Raw genomic sequence first — 18,126 nt, forward strand, 5'->3', positions numbered from 1 at the left:
GTGCCTAGGCCGGCAAACTTTTCAGGGGCGGCAAATTTGCTATTCTAAACACATTTTTTGAATCAAATTGTTATTCTTTAAAGTAAAATATTAGCATTCTTTCATTTTTTACAAAGACAATTTTTTCTTGTAATTTAATAATGATTACTTTCACTCATCTTATGAAAGTCAAATTTTTTTCAATCAAGGTATTTGCCGAATCGTCAGCAAAATTTGCCGAACAAAAAATTTTTTGAGAGATCACTGTGATCATTTCATCGGGGAGCCTCAGAATGTGAAACGCCATCATTTCTTCATAAGTTTGACAGTTACGTTTTTTTTTTTTTTTTTTTTTTTTTTTTTTTGAGTCAATGATATTTTGCTTCTTTAAGGGGGGGGAGGGGGCGGCAGTTTTTCAATTTGCCTAGAGATGGCATGGAGCTAAATTCGGCCATGAGGAGTTTGTTCAAAAATTTCGGATGGCCCCTCCCAAAACAATCGGCTGGATCCGCCACTGGGTTTGTTTCCTTCAGTCAAAAGTAGTACTTTTTGTCACTGAAATTGATAAAATATGCAAAAAAAAAAAAAAAAAAAAAAAAAAACATGGACCCAGAAAATACTTTTATTTCCCCAACAGTTATTTTTTAATTATTTCTTTTAATGTCCGATTTTTTAAACAAGGCGTTGTCTAGATGACGTCACAAATGATGCACTTTGCCGCAACTTTCTACCGCGATTCCACGTTATGATAATCAAGAAGCGAATTAAAATTGCGCTCTACGCTTGCTATCAACTATATCGTTGCCAATACACGTGAGTAAAGATGCGAATTAAATATTTTGCACTGTGAATGGCCACACTGAATGGCATTTCATCATTTGTGATGTCATCGGCTGAAGCGTAAACAATGAAAGCGCACCGATTTAAGTAATTTTTTAAAAATATTAAACTTAAACAAATTATTTAAAAAACGGTCAGATCCTATGATTTTAAGCATGCTCTTTCAGAAAAAAATACTTTTAAAATTTTGGAAACGACCCCATTGCCGGATTTTAAGTCTGTTATCTATAAATTTCCCCCCACTTTACGTTCTCCCTGGGAAATTAAAGAGAAAGAGAAAAGAAATTTCTAAAACAAGCAATGTGTTTCATTTGCGCTTTTTTAAAGATAATCCTTGCTGTTGAAAATTATTCTATGAATACAGAAATACTGCTACTCTATCCATAGCCGTCCTTATGGACTACGCCCGGAAATGAAAATGATCACGAACAAGCAGCACATCACGTCCTTTCTTTCAATATTACGTTAAAGAGCTTACAAACAGTAAAAGGCTTTTCTTTCTCATATAGACCATAGAAAAACGTGCAATGTATTTCAATCCTGGAAGATGCTTCATTTACTTTGAACTCAATGACTAAAAAAATAATCCACTATCACGTACTGTTTTCAATCAAAGCGCAACTAAGTGTGCTAAAATGAGCTAAAATTGTATGTATTAATATTAATAATGTTTTTTTCGTAAAAAATATCGATTTAATGCTTTTTGAAAGAGTCAACCTTAAGATAGACCGGGGCACGTTTACGCAGGGGGTCCTTTTTTTCAAAACGAATTATAACTGGAAAAGTCAATCAACAGTCATAACAGATTGATATGCTGCTCCCTAGGAAATATATTCACAAGTTTTTGAGCATCAGTCGAGCTTCGGTATAGCATGCAGAAAGAATAAATCTGTTTTGTATCGAGACGAGTAAATTTTGAATTGAACGTTTTGAAGCTTATTATGAATAAATAATACTAAGTTAAAAAGGAACAAATGCATAAAAATCAGCAGAATTTTAACCTTTTTGAAGAATTGTATTTGTATGAACTGAAATGTTATTAAACTTTTTGCACTTTAAAAATAAATCCATACTTGGCGACGGAGCAAGTTTATGCGTTGAAAGTCGGAGCTCCTTTATACGATCGTTCTTACTGTGTCTTACTTAAACATGTCCCTGACACTTTTTTCGCATCAAACTGTTTTAAACATTTTTAGTATTTTCCGGCTATTTAGTTTTGAAAATTACCATTTAATTTTTAATTAAGTTACACATTCATATCTTATAGCTTACAATCATATAGTGCCCCATTTTCTTCATGTCCCTTCAGTTTCAAATTTATACATTACTAGCTGCGTTGCCCGGCTTTGCTCGGTCTACCTCGAAAAAAAAAACCATTGCGTCAAGTGAAGTATCTTCAATAACCAGGATTAAATGAAAGAAAAAAAAACATCATGCAAAATTTTCTCGCCAAACAATGACGACAGATACTAAAATACTTTTAAGAAATTAAAATAAAATGAGAAAGATGGATTTAAAAGGCGTAACCATGGAAACACAAAATAAAATTAGTTTAAGAATTGAAAATGAGAAAGATGGAAGTAAACAATGGATTCAAAAAGCGTTACCGTGGAAACGCAAAATAAAATGGTTAAAAACTTGAATAGAGAACAGATTTTTAAACTTCATTTAATTCGCTGGTAACTTTTTTTCTAATGGAGATAGAGGGTTAAACTTTCGACCATAGGTCGAGTTTGATCTGGAGTAAAAAAAGCAGCTCTTTCCATTGCTGTCAAAAAAAAAAAAAAACTGTGGGACAATTCCTTCACTTTTTATTGATGGATTTAATGAAGAAAGTAGTGCCTAAATTTCATAAGCCTAAAAAAATTCAAGCTGAAAACGTTAAAAACTCCCGCCGCAATTAAGTTAGAGCATTGGAACAAATTGCGTAGAACGCGGAAAATTCTTCCCTTTCCAACAATATATAATATTACTATTTGCGAGTAATTTTTCACCCCCATATTCGGGAATTTATGTAAAAATTGGGCCTAAATTGGAATAAAAAAAGAACTATTCATCGAATTGTTTTTGAACTGATCTGCAAACCTTCTCAGGACTTAAAGGAATAAACTGAAAATTTCAGCAAAATCGGCCGGGTAGTTCTCGAGTTTTGCGAGTTCAAACACACAGACGCTTTTTGGATACTTCATTTCATACTATGTAGATATTCTGTCTGTAATAAATTTGCTTTATTTTAGCGATGGTAAGACATCATGTTCAAAACACTAACAGAACCACGATAGGTGTCAAAATAAATATGCGTAAACGTGCCCCGTGTCCCGGGCAAGTTTACGCAACCGACTTGGACTCAAAAATAATTTTTTCAACGGTTAAAAACACAAAGTGAGCAACAACTGAATATTCCAATTTTGACTCCATTAACTGCTTTATAAAACTGCAATGTCTAAAACTTCCTAAGTTAAAACATAAAAAGTAGAAAATTCATTGAAAAAAATCCGCGTTAACGTGCCCCGGTCTACCCTACTACCTTTATTTTTTTTTCTATTTCATTTTTGCTTTGTAAGTATTTCCCGCATTTCGCATTTTCCCGCTTTTTACATTTTTAACGCAGGCCTTTGAGAAACGTAAAATTGGGGTTTCACTGTAATTTGTTATTTTACCACATTTCTCATGTGTTTCAAAGTTACCCTGTATGACAAGATCCCTTTGAACCCAGGTTGGTCATTCATTTTAAATGATTTTTATAGAATTATTATTTTTAATTTTGGATAACTACATGTTACTTTTAGAGCTTTTCTTCAGTGCTTTGTCAATCTATGCAATGACAGTAAAAAAAAAGAAGAAGAAAATTGTACTTCAAAGTTACCTAGAATGACCTGTATGTGTTTTGATCAACTGAAATTCATTTCAAAACATCATCAGCTTTTATCTGCTCTAAAGATATCATTTTCTACCCCGCTAAAATACCAACTGAGACGAACGGAAAATGTTTGAAGGTGTTATCTCTAACAACAGCGATAAAAATAATAATAATACATCTAATTTCATTGCATTATCTAAATTTCTCGGTGTAGGCACTCTGAATAAGACCGCTATTTTTGCTGTATTATCGTTACTTTTAAGCTACTCAAATATACACAGCATCAAATCTCCAATGCTGTAAAAGTGCAAAGGAAACAAGATTAACAGAAATTTCATATCTTTTCGAGATACGGCATAAACAAAATCTCCAACATGTGGTGACAAACACCAAAAAGCTGACATTTGTCGGATATCAACTCAAATTAAATGTGCCTGATGTTTGTTTTCTTTCTCTGATTGCGGAGATAAAGATTGTCTCTCTTCCTAACTGGAGACATCCAGTTGCTGAAATAAAATAAAACTCGAGGAGGAAGATTAGGATATCTTATTTCGAATATTGTAGTCTAGTGAAACCCCGTTGCAACGAGCTTCAAGAAACTGCTAATTTTGTTCGTTTTAAGGAGCTCCGGAACGCATTTTGAAAAAAAATTAAACAGTTTGAAGTTTTGAAATTTTTTCCACTAATTCACCATCTATTTAAAAAGCAAAATCAAAACATAAATATCAAAAAAAAATTTTTTTGTTTGTTTAAGTTTAATATTTTTTTTAAAATGGGGTTGCTTTAAATCGCTAAAACTCAAAATATTCTTGGTCAATTTGCAATTTTTTTTTTCAAAAAATTATGCACAAATATCTAAGCTTGAATTTTTAATCGGCGATTTAAAAAATATTAGTTCAATAAAAAATAGAAAATATTTGAAGAAATATTTCGAAAAATTCGAAAATACTTTAAAAAAACACACACACACACACACACACAGACACATTTTTTGCAGTAAGTATTTTTTTCAAATTTGCCGAATAAAAATTAAAGTTAACTGTTTGAAAAAGATATGCGCCAACTTTCATTACTTTATCAGTTCTTGACTTATAAGAGTTTGAATGCAATAATTCGGGTTGCATCATGGAGAAAAACGCGTATGAAGTTTTAAAGTTAAAATAATATTAGTTAAATGCACGTATATTTTTCGTTCTAATTAAGATAGAAACAAGATTCAAACGTACTTTTAACAAAAAAAAAATCGGAGAAGTTTTTTAAATGATTAAAAAAAAAATTACAAAAATTGACGATTTTTGTGTTTTGGACCCCCTTAACGGGAAATCTGTTGCAATGGAATTGAAGCAATGTGAGGGCAATTTAATCAGGACTGAAAATTTAAATTTATTTCGTTGCATCGGTATTCGTTGTAACGGAATTTCACTGTATCAGCATTGGAACATAACTGTTTTCAAGAATAAAAACGCCGTTTTCTTTTTCTTTTCTCTCTCTCTCTCTCTCTCTCTTTCTTTGAGCAATCACGATTGCTTATTGTTCTTATTTGACTGTTTTTGATGTTACGCTGATTTTATTTTCCCGCCAGCACCCTCTGCAGCATCACTATCGTCCGGCCGCCTCACGACGCTGCTCCTCTTGCGAAAACAGTGTCCAGGTTGCGTCCATATCCTACACACACACGCATACAAACACACACCTACACACGCACACACACACTCATGCCTGCACACAGACACACATGCCTACACACACACACACACACAGACACACATGCCTACATACACACACACACACACACACACACACGAACGCCTACACACACACACGAATGCCTGCACGCACACACGAATGCCACACGCACCCACACATATGCGCCTACACAAACACACACACACATGCGTCTACACAATCACGCGCATACACACACTCGTGATTGCGAAAAACATAATTTGAATTCAAGATGCAAAAAATTCAAATTAATATTTTTTTTTCCTTTTGCTGTTAAGTAAAGTTTTTCTCTACCGAAAATTGGAAATTCATCGCTAGGCAGACCAGTCTCGAAAACTCGACCTAATGTGGAGCGAAAACTTGATTATCAATTAACGTTAGTGCCACTAATTAGTTAAGTGAACTTTTATTTAAACAGAAGAATTTTGAGTTTTAATATAACAATTTAAAAGATAATTTGTTGTTTGGTTGTATTTTTTGGTTTACGAAAAATATGGCAACTAGTAAAAGAAACCCACACCATACCATCGCTTGTTAGTGTAATCAAAAATTGCTTCGTTTCGGAGTAAAAATTTCCTCAAATAAATTCTTTCGTTTCTTTTTTTCATTTTTAATATGAAGTTGATGAAGTATAGTTTCACCTAAACATGCTGTTTATCTAAAGTTTGAAGAAAAGGTAATTCGGAACTCCAGCGCTCGAATACGCTACCTTGCGGTGATTTACAAAACTGCCGATGAAACTAAAACATTGCCACGTTGCGTTCCATGTGTGTCTGTTGACGTAAACACAGGCAGTTTGTTCTGAGTATTTATTAACGCAATCGATGTGTCTTAGTTAGCTTTCAGCTACAGAAATTAATTCGTTCCTTAGTAGTATTCTCGAGCTTCTCAAAATAATGTTAGTTTTCCTTATTTCCTTCAAAATATGAGTTGATTGAAAATGGTGAAAGCGAAAACAGGATTAACAAACTTGGATAACGTTATACAAGGTAAAAATTTTTATTGTTTTGTATGAATTTGTAAGAATATGAGTTTTTTTTTAATCTTAAATAAATTTAACTAAGCATCTTTTACAGCAGCATTTAGTTGGAATGGACGGTATGCAAAATATTTTCTTGAATATATTATCGTGGAACAAAATGAAAAATGTTTCACCGAGAAAGAATTTACTTTATTCCTTTTATTCTCAGCCGAAAGGTTTCGCCAAATTTGTTTAGGGTTATAGTTTTACTATTGTGCGAGCAAAGTAGCCTTGGCGAGATTTCGCGTTTTTAGTTAAACCATTTTTAATTTTTATCATGAGTGGAATAAAATGGTAGTAAGATTACAGAATTCGATAAGTAAAAAGAAATAATGGTCAATCAACTGTAAAGAAAACTACCACCATATAACCGTAAGAATTCTGTAGATGATTTGCATAACTTGACATAATTAAATCGTAACTCAGAAATTAGAAAAATCGAAACAGAAAAATTTTAAATTAACCGATTCGGGAATTCAAGAGAAATAACTCAGCAACAAATGCAAGCGCTAGCCAAGCAATGCAAAGAAGTATCATCTTCTTTCGATAATAATTTGTAATGTCATATTGAATTTTCTAGCATTAATTGTTGATCTTGTCAGGTCACAGTTATCATTTAGTTTTATCAAGAATTGATAAATATCGAATTCAACATCGTGCAAATAGCTGCTTAGAACTACGAGCTACGTAGTTTGCATTAATCTTTGACGTTTAGTAATGCTTCTTGAATTCTCATTTCTTTCTACGTGGGCCAGAATATCCACAAGACTTTGAAAATTAATTTAAAAAGAATAAAGCGAAAAATATCATATATACGAACAAAAATCACAACACTTTTAGCATTCTCTTCGTTACCACATGCGTTTGTTTTAGTTTTTAAGTCGGCCATTAGACAGTGACTGCAGTGCCCCCTATAGTTCGTTGGAGTTGCGAATAAAAGAGAAAGTTTTTGACACTTAAAGAAAAGGTAGATATTTTCGATATGCTTGAACAACTAAGAAGCGCGATTAAAATGAAAAACCAACGTAAATAAAGCACAAACTCTGATGAAAATACAGCATATAGCTATTTCAAGGTTACAATGGAGTCTCTTCATCAGTGTAAGAAGCTCACCAACACAACTAAAAGCCGCGAGAGAACTAACAACCATTTGAACACCGGTATTTATACCAAATATATTTGATACAAATACCGGTGTTAACGTTGTTGTCTCCCGTTACCCACCACCTAAGCCTTACCTAGACCAAAAAAAAAAAAACAGGGGTACCCATCCCCCCAAGATCAATACCGCGAATCCCCCCCCCCCCCGCCCGCCAAAAAAAAAATCTCAACCATATTTCTCTTTTTCATTTTTTATTTCTTGCTCTCTTTTTTTCCCTTTCTTTAAAAAGAATTTTGTATTTATTTATTTATTTTTAATTATTATTGTTATTATTATTATCATTATTATTATTATATTAGAAAAGTTATGTGCTACGCACTACGCCAATGACACACGCACACACACACAAGCTTAATAAATAAATGAAATGAAGTATGAACAGAATAAAATAAAATTAAGTAAAATCAATAACTTAAATTGCAAATAAATCAAAAAATAAATTTAAACAAACATATTTTTTTAAATAATTTAAAATCCCCCCCCCCCCCTTGTGCTCTGTGGGCATCCCTTCAAAAAAAAAAAAAAAATCTTTACAAGTAAAAAGTGCTTAGATTAGATTTTAAAAAAACATTAGGTCAGAAATCTTGTGCGTGAAGGGGACTTTCTTTTTCATTGCTTGGAGCTGTACGAAGAACAAAAAGCATTATTGTTTCTGCTGGAAGAATAAACGGCATTCGCGCCATTCCGCTTTGTCAATTTTCTTGCGCGAAACCTTGGCTCAGCATTTTGCATTGTGATAAAAGAGACCTTAAAAACCAATGACAAAGTCATTTTTCATCGTTTTCTATTGTGCTCGTCCTGGAAACTGCACAAAATGATTTTAAATCCGAAAAGTAACCGACGGGAAAGTTACTTAGCATTTCTCATGGAAAATGGTACAACTGGACTGAGATGTCTTAAAGACCGTGTAAATGTTTTTATTGCTTTAACATAGGCTTGCCAGACATCCCGGTTTGACCGGGACAGTTCCGGATTTTAGACAAAATTCCGGTGTCCCGGCCGGTTTACTTCACGTCCCGGAAATTGATAAATTTGACTTTAATGACCAAAAGTCGAAAAATAATTAACTGTGAAGGATTATTTAGGATAATTTCTTTGTCATTTGCAACATTAATATGCAAAATTAATATTGAATTAGCTTGTGAAGGTTTTTACAACAATATTAAAACCAAAAAAGTTCTTGCTAATGAAAAGTATACATAAATATATTGTTCTTTTTTTTCCTTATTCAAAATGTTTCTCCTTTCTTAAGTAACTTGAAAGTATTAACAAGTAAGAAATAAAATGTTTAAATCTATCTGCTTGTGTCATGCATTATTACTCCTGGTTCTGTTTTATAATTTAGTATGCATTTATTCATAGCATTGGGAATAAACTACCGTCTAAAATACTCTAAAAATCAGCCAAGGGTGTGAACACTTTTGAAAACCTGCGACACTGGGTGGGGGGGGGGGGGTCTCTTCCGTTGTCCCGGTTCAACATTTCAGAAATTTAGCAAGCCAACTAACAATCAAAACTGAAATTGCCGTGCATTAATATACTCATTTAAAGGGTGAAAGAATTATAGCTTATTTATATTATTCCATTGATAGTCATGAGTTGAATGGTTTCACATTTCTTATTGATTAGTAGGGGAATGTGCGACCAAGTGAAATAGCGGAAAAAGTGAAATAGTAAAATATTTACTCTGCTTTTAGCGGCACCAATTTGGTAATTCTGTACTATCACCTGCAGTCTATTCCAGCCAGGAAAAAGTTACCTCTAGCTCATTTACATTCCTGTTTTTAATAATTCAATTTTTTTTTTTCATTCATTCACGAACATTCCAACTCATTTACTATTTTATTCATTTATTTTTTAATATTCTAGTTAATTTTCTATTATCTATTTATTTATTCCTTAATTTACTTATTTATTTCATCAAAAATATTTTTAATAATCAATGAGAAAATATTTTCTAAAATATTTTTTTTTCACTTTGCCCTATAAAAAATTGAAAAAAAAAGAAGTGAAAATTTTAAACTTTTTTTTTTTTTTTGGAAGCACAAATTTACTTTCAAAAATAAATGGCAACGTTTCAATTCAAATCTTCACTCTCAGTCAAAATAATTTAAACATTAATCCAACAAAATACCCCCCCCCTTCCCCACCTCTCCCGCGCATTTCCTAGTGGATAGAAATCCTAGAAAACTTGTTCCTTGTACATGGCTTCCAATGAACTAATTGTCGCCACAAGACTTGAAGGACTGAATGATAATCTGATGTTAGAAGGAATGGCTGCCTCAAAGTTTTACTGTCTGTAAAGATTGTTTCGGATCTAACACGAAAATGACAGTGCAGCAGGATTTCGAAATAGAGAGGTTTTCGGGAAAACTAACTCGAGATAAACCTGAACAAGAACATTGAGTTTATGCTACTAATGCTGAAAAAATGAAAAATTTCTTCACAGGGAGGTTTTCGAAATAGGCAGGTTCAAGATAAACAGGTTCGACTGTATTCGATCCGATTCGATAAAAATCCACTATCTATGCAAGGTGTTTGAGAAAGAACTCCCCTACTTTGAAATGACATTACAGCAAAAACTGTGTGAGATAGAAAGATGAAACAAGTTGTATGTAGCACCAGAGCTCTGGAATTTTTAACACAGTTTTTCAAAAATAGTTCAAAAATTCAGAGAACGCAAAAAGTCAAATGTTAATTTGGTGCATGAAAGTGCTTATTGAACAGAGGTCAAATCTCATTGCGATGGGTTCGACATGGTCACCTTTCACAGCAGTAATATGACCATTCGATTGCATAATGTTACAGGTGTGAAATGGTGGCCATTAGGTCACCTTTTCACACATAAAACGAATCTATCTGAAATCGATTTTTTTCGGTTCGAAAAAAAATCGATATTTTTTTATTTCGGAATCGCGTTGCCTCTCAAAAGTTGCAGTTTTGTACCCTCAACTGGGGAAAAATAAAAAAAATAATTCTGAGCTGACATCTTCAGCTCGCGTATGAGGCTGAAGTTTGAAAAACTATGCTAAAAAAATGGAATTTTTCAAAAAATATTATTATTATTATTATTATTATTTAATATTTTTGTAAGGCAACAACCATAAATTGTCAATATATGACGTAGTTTGAACGTAAAAAAAATATTTTAAAGCTTTTACATAAGAGGCAGGCAGGCAGGGAGAAGCAAACGGATGTAAGTGACAAACTTAAAAATTTGGAGACAACCAGTACAAATGGTAGGGGAACGTGTCCTATGTCTTGGGGCAAGAGATAGTACGAGTAGCCCTGGTAGGAGCTGTTATCTTTTAACACGTTTTAATCAAACCTTGAAAATGTCCATTTACATCCCTTTGCTTCTCACTGCTTCATAAGATCTTTCGTTTGCGCATAAGCCTTAAATTGGGCAAACTTCTCCTGAAATTTGAAGCCCAATTTAAGGTGTATACGCAAACTTAAGATCTTATTTAGCTGCTATAAAATAGTTTTTAAGTTCAAACTACACTATATACCGACAATTTATGGCTGTTGCGTTATAAAAAAAAATTACCAAAAAACTAATTTTATTATTTTTGAAAATTTCAACTTTTTACATATTTTTTCAAATTTTCACCCTCATGCGCAAACTGAAGATGACAACTTTTTTTTTTTAATTTCCCTATTTGAGGATATTAAACTACAACTTTTGAGAAGTAACGCGATTCCGAAATAAAAATTCGATTTTTTCGAACCCTAGTGGCCATAGGAACCAATGGGTTTGATGTAGGCAATGAGATTTGATCTCTGTTCAATAAGCACACTTTCATACACCATTTAAAAAGTTTTTGACTTCAGCACTCTCTGAAGTCCAATTTCCGAACTACTTTTAAAACCAGTGTATAAAAAATTCCAGACCTGCTGGTGCAACATATCACTTTTTTCACCTTTCTTAAGTCCTTTCTAAGTAGGGGAGTTCTTTCTCATACACCAATTAAAAATAATTGACTACAGCGCTCTCTGAATTTTTTAACTAAAGTGGACTATCTATCTAAACACTCCCTAATAATGTTAACACCTCAATATTTTGAACACATTTTGATGGTCCCGGCGAAATTCCATAGACTTAACATAGGTTGACCTATCTGCACTCCGAACGCCCTATAATATGAATACCCCAGTATTATGAACATTTTTCTTAACCCTGTTTAATTATAACCTCTCTATATACTGAACATTTTCACAATCTGTACTCGGGAATTCCTAAGAATCAAATTGGAAAGTCAGAAATACATTCACAATTTTATCACGATGATTGAAGGGTATTAATATCATAATATGAAGTGTCCTTTTGTCACAAATGTGATGTTTTTATAAGCATATTGGTGTCTGTAAAATAACGCACGATGTCAGACTTCTTGTTACAAATACAAATGCCAAAGTGACGACCAGCAACAGGCTCTGGGCCCAGCTAGACTGGTCCTAGTCAATATACAATCCCCAGTGAAGATCAATAGCCCTCTTAAAACTATCTACTCCCTTGCTCATTACCACCTCTTCCGGTAAAGCTGTTCCAAGGTTCCACTACCCTGCTAAAATAATAATTTTTCCTAACATCCATATTAGCCTGAGATTTAAATAGCTTAAAACAATGAATCCTTGTCCTGTTTTCAGTGCTAAACTTCAGCCCCGTAACTTCTTTCATTTTAATAAATTTAAACAACTGAATCATGTCCCCTCGGTCTCTTATTTGCTCAAGACTGTACATTTTTAACCTTCTAAGCCTGGAATCATAGTCTAAGTGAGAAAGTCCATTTATTAGCCTTGTCGCCCGCCTTTGAACCCTTTCCAATACATTAATGTCTTTCTTAAGATAAGGAGACCAAAACTGAACAGCATACTCCAAATGAGGTCTTGCCAAACTTCTATATAAGGGCAAAAGAACTTCTTTAGATTTGTTTGAAATAGATCATTGTTATCCCCTCCCTTCCCCTTGTCAAAAATTCAGGAATCCCCCACCCTCTCAACGTGTGACATCATTTGTAAGCAAGCCCCTTACCCCTCTTAGAAAATAAAACCCTTTGTTTCGTCCAATAGTAACTTCATATAAATTATTTAACAGTTCTGTCAGAGGTGGAGGGGGGGGGGGAGGAATGCTTAAAAGAAACGAATAAAAATCAAACAAATTTCAATTTCTTTCGAGCAGACGTATACTACAAGTTAACGAGCAAAAAAGGTAAAACCAATATCAAATAATACCTCATGTACTTGGAAACTAGCCAACCAGTTCCACCTAATGGAATATTGATTGTGGAAAAGCTGAGATTGGAATAAAAAGGGAAAGAATGTAAAAAAAAATCACCTCAACTCGACCGTGAATCCAGCTACACGGTGGAACGCTCCGAGCCCGAATTTGGTATGACGAATTTAATATCGCTCTCTCTTTCGGAATTGGAGCATACGAAATCGGGGAAATTCTTTTTTGACTTCGCTAGGATGAAAAGAATTTGCGCATTCTTTTGCCGTTATTACGTCACTTTGGAATGGTTAGAAGGAAAAAAATTTAAAATTGAAAACTCTTGATTTACTTGCAGTTTTCAAAACTGGTTGCTATGAGATGCGCACCGAACTAAAAATTTTGGGAAGAGGAAAATTCTTAATTTTCCGAATGAAATTCCAATTTAACCGAAGAACAAAAGTCGAGCAGGCACACATACAGTGGCTCCCAAAAGTGTTCGTACGCTTTGAAATTTTTTAGTAAAACCAAAATAACGCGAAACTGAATTCGAATATGAAGTCCAATATTTTTTCACATCATTCCTATGTCATTCTAAATACAACCCAGAAGCTTTTTCACAATATTGACGGATCTTCTTTTTGAAATGGGTCAAAAAACGAAGAGACAGAGAAATAATATGCCGCAAAAGTCATCGCACACTCAAATATTTTCGGATAAATTCATGATTAAAATTATCATATATGTCGTTTTTTTATTACTTTTGCATTGTGTTGACACTTATAAGTCATTTGGCTTTAATTTTTTGTTTATTTATTCCTCAATATTGTGCTTATTACTTAAAATGGCTGGCATTTGTAAAAAACTAAAAACACCGTGCGAATTTTTTTCTCACTGTAGCGGTAAATTGATTTGAAATGTCTCTAAATTAGTTAATTTATTCCATTCTATAGTAAAGTGCTTGATAAAATGCTTTAAAGAAAAGAATCGGACCAAAAACAAGGTAAGAAAAGGTCACCTCGCAAAGTTGGCAAAGCGTGATTGGAGATTTACCAAAAAAAGCAGTTATAAGACACCTTTGATGATGTTAAGGTAAAAGATGAAGTTTAGTACACTCCTCCGGAATTTTAAAAATGGAAGTCAAAAAAAAAAAAAAAAACTTAATGAGAAAATCTTTAATGAAGGGGGCGGAAGTTTGGGGATTTATAAAAGGGTTAAGTATCTGAAATCAATCGAATACTTCCTGGATCCGTCCTTGTTAAAATGTGTACGTGTACTAAGATAGACAATATCGTTCAAACCCAAGGATTCTAATGAGTTTCAACCCCAAAGTCCCCTTTCCCCGCATCGTCGGCCCTAATGAAAAATATCAAAAACTACCCAAATAATGAAACAAGTCCTTTAACGTTTTTAATATCTATACCTCCGTGTCAGACTAAAGTAAGTTACATAGTCGCTACTTCACAGGAGAGAGGGAAAACGCTTGCGGGGTGCATACAAAGGAGGACACTCATGCTCTTTTAACACAAAATAATTTTAAAAGATTTTGTTTTCAGAATTACCTTCATATGGCTCGATGCAGAATATGATTCTACACATACGATCTCTACATTGTATAATATGAAGTCTCCAAAAGCGTCTGTTTGTATAAACGCGCAAAACTCGAGAACTATCCGACCGATTTCGCTGAAATTTTCACAGTATCTGTATTTTAGCCCCGGAAATGTTTGCAGACCAGTTCGAAAAAAAAATCGACGAGTAGTTATTTTTTTATTCCAATTTATGCCCAATTTTCACATAAATTCTCGAATATTGGGGAGAAAAATTACTTGCACATATTAATATTACATATCGTTAGAAAGGGTAGAATTTCCCGCGTTCTACACAATTTGTTCTAATGCTTTAACTTTCTTATGGCGGGAGTTATTTGTGTTTTTAGTTCGAATTTGTTTAGGCTAAGCTGAAATTTAGGCACTACTTTCTTAATTAAATAAATCAATAAATGTGAAGGAATTGTCACACAATTTTTGACACCATTGGAAAAAGCGACATTTTTCACTCCAGATCTAACTCGATCCTTGGTCGAAAAAGTAAGCTTCTAACTTCAAAGGAAAAAAGTTACAAGACTTTTTAAATAAAGTTCAAAAAATCCCATTTCCATTCAAGTTGTTAACCATTAAATTTTCGCGTTTCCATGGTTACGCTTTTTAAAACTATTGTATCTTTCACACTTTAATTTCTTAAACTTATTTTATTTAATGTTTCCATGGTTACGTTTTTTAAATCCATCTTTTCCATTTCAATGTCTTAAAAGTATTTTAATACTGTCATCATTGTTTGGAAGGGAAATTTCGTATGATGTTTTTTTTTTTAATTTTATTTAAGCTAATTGTTGAGTACTAGTCATTTGACACAATTTTTATTTTCATGGTAGACCGAGCAAAGATCGGCAACGCAGTTAGTACAGCTATAAAGCTCGCAGACAGATTCATTATTTTGCGAATCGCTGTACGTTTCCGTCTTATTTTTATATATATATTTTTTTTCTGAATTTCAGAAAGTGATTCGGATAATCGGCGTACGGATAACTGGAATTCCATTATTTGTTAGAGTTTATTAGCTGATTAACACAAGGAATCCCAAGAGAATAATGGAAGGAGAGCAAAGTCCTCGTTCTCAGGTACAAACGTACATTTGTGTATGAAGACCTCGTTTACCTTGAAAAAAAAACATGTTGAAATTTTTTGAAAAATTAAAAAATCGAGGTTTCTACGACAGACGGTGTAAAAGTAGCGTCTTCGTTTTCCACCATCCGCCTACCCTGTGCGTGTGTGCGTATAAGCGTAAAAGTTTTCTTCTAATGCAAGCTCATGAGCAACAGTAAAAGCATTATTTTTGTGCATTTGATGAAATTTTTGTTTTAGTTAAAAAACATGCTCTCATTTAAAATTAAGAGTGTTAAATGATAAATATTGTAGAAAAAATAACAAGAAATGTATGCCGCATTGTGTAATAGATTTTACAGAGAAGCTGCAGAAACTGCAGCGTCGATAATAGAAAATTTCGTCAGGAACTTTCTTTAAAAAGAAAAAGTCCTGAACTCAAAAAGTAAATAAATCAATCAATAAATGTTTTTTCCCCTTAACATAAACGAGCTGATGTGTGCATCACATGACTTCCTTTTACTCCGATTTTAATGTCATGTTCCCATTATTGGCAATTTTAATGTGGTTCAATAATTTACTCTCTAAATATCACCACCAGTGGCCAAATTGAAACAAGATTTAAAAAAAAAAAAAAATATCGCCGAATTTGTCGCCAACGTGGCGACAAAACTTGGTGACCAAAAGACTGGCGATATATCGCCAAGTGTCCGCCAAATTATAACACCACTTGAGTTTACATCGAAATTAACTATGATTTCCCCCCAAAAAAGGGCAAAAGAACCCTTAAGAAACGCCCGAATGCAACCAAAAGGGGAGGTCACAACTAGACCCCACTAGGAGTCAAAGTACCAAATTTCAACTTTCTAGGACATACCGTTCTTGAGTTATGCGACATACATACGCACATACGTACATACGGACGTCACGAAAAGTCGTTGTAATTAACTCGGGGAATGTCAAAATGGATATTTTGGGTGTTTATACGTTCTTAGGCACTTATCCGCGTGCGGTCGGGTTGAAAAAGAAACTGAACATTCGTTCGGGGTGAGCAAAATGGAAATTAAGGACGAATTTTGAGTGAAATTTTTTTCGAGAATACAATACTTCCTTTTTTGTAAAAGGAAGTAAAAAAAGAAGAAAATAACGTAAGTATAAGCTTATAAGCTTTGTTCTATTGCAAGTGATTGAACAGAAGTAAATGTACGTATTATTTTTGTGAATTATATTTCGTCTTTGCTTTAATTTAAAAACCCGCATAATGGAATTTGAAATTTGAAATTCCACTATAATGCATTAATTTTGGTGTAAACAAAAAAATGAATACTAGATTATATTCTAAATTGTATAAATAAGTTATAATGCTGTTTTATGCAAGCATTTAAATTTATAAAATTTATTTTTCTTAATCTCTTTAAGACTTCACTTACAAATAAATAATGGAATCGTTTCCAAAACTTTAAAAGTTTTTTTTTTTTCAGAAAGAGTATGCTTAAAAACATAGAATCTGACCATTTTTTAAATAACTTGTTTAAGTTAGATATTTTTAAAAAATTACTTAAATCGGTGTGCTTTTATTGTTTACGCTTCTGCCGATGACATCACAAATGATGAAATGCCATTCAATGTTGCCATTCACAGAGCAAAATATTTAATTCGCATCTTTACTCACGTGTATTGGCAACAATAGGGTTGACAGCAAGCGTAGCGCGCTATTTTAATTCGCTTCTTGATTATCATAACGTTGAAACGCGGAAGAAAGATGCGCCAAAGAGTATCATTTGTGACGTCATCAAGACCACGCCTTGTTTGAAAATTCGAACATTTTAAAAAATGAATTAAAAAGTAACTGTAGGGAAAATACTTTTCCCTACCCTAAAGGCTTTTTTTTTTTTTTGCTTATTGTATCAATTTCAGTGACTAAAAGTACTACTTTTGATCGAAGGAAACAACCCCATTGCTAAAATTATTTTATTATCTCCAAATGAATTGTGGTTACAAATCTTGATAATTAAATCCAAATGTCATTGTAGGGGAATCATAAGGCTTAAATACAGAGTTTCATTTACTTGAGAGTTTTGCCTGAAATGCGCTTCGAGGAAACAAAATATTTTTCTTTTTAATTCCACCTTTCAATACGGCAGGTATACTCCGAAAGGGAGATTAAATTTTAAATTAATTATCCTCTGCAGGAATACATTCTTTATTTTTTTCAGTAAAGTTTGCTCAGAGTTTTAGTGCTTAGTTTGAAAACAACTTTATAAAATATCTTCTAACCTCTTATACATTAAAATACTGTTAAATTCCAATGTGCATTTGATGGTATTTATTTGCTTATTTAAATACATTGAAATAGTTCAATTAATTGAAAAGGGTTAAGGTTTTGCTTAAATGGAGTTCTTAGTTTGATATTCATTTGTACTGTAAAACAATCGAAATTATTTTTGTTGGTATGTTAGAAAACTAACCTATTCAGAGTTAATTTAGTCTAAATTCACTCATGAATAGAAGTAATAATTTTGCAATATAAATTACGTAACCCAAAAAACACTAATTTGTATTATCAATTGATACATCCTGATGTCTTCCAACTTCCATGTGTTTCTTTCTCTCATCTAGGACAGTTTACCTTTTTTAACTGTTTTGTATAAACTGAAAATTGCA

This window comes from Uloborus diversus, chromosome 8 (genome assembly GCF_026930045.1).
Source record: "Uloborus diversus isolate 005 chromosome 8, Udiv.v.3.1, whole genome shotgun sequence".
In the NCBI taxonomy this organism is placed as follows: domain Eukaryota; kingdom Metazoa; phylum Arthropoda; class Arachnida; order Araneae; family Uloboridae; genus Uloborus; species Uloborus diversus.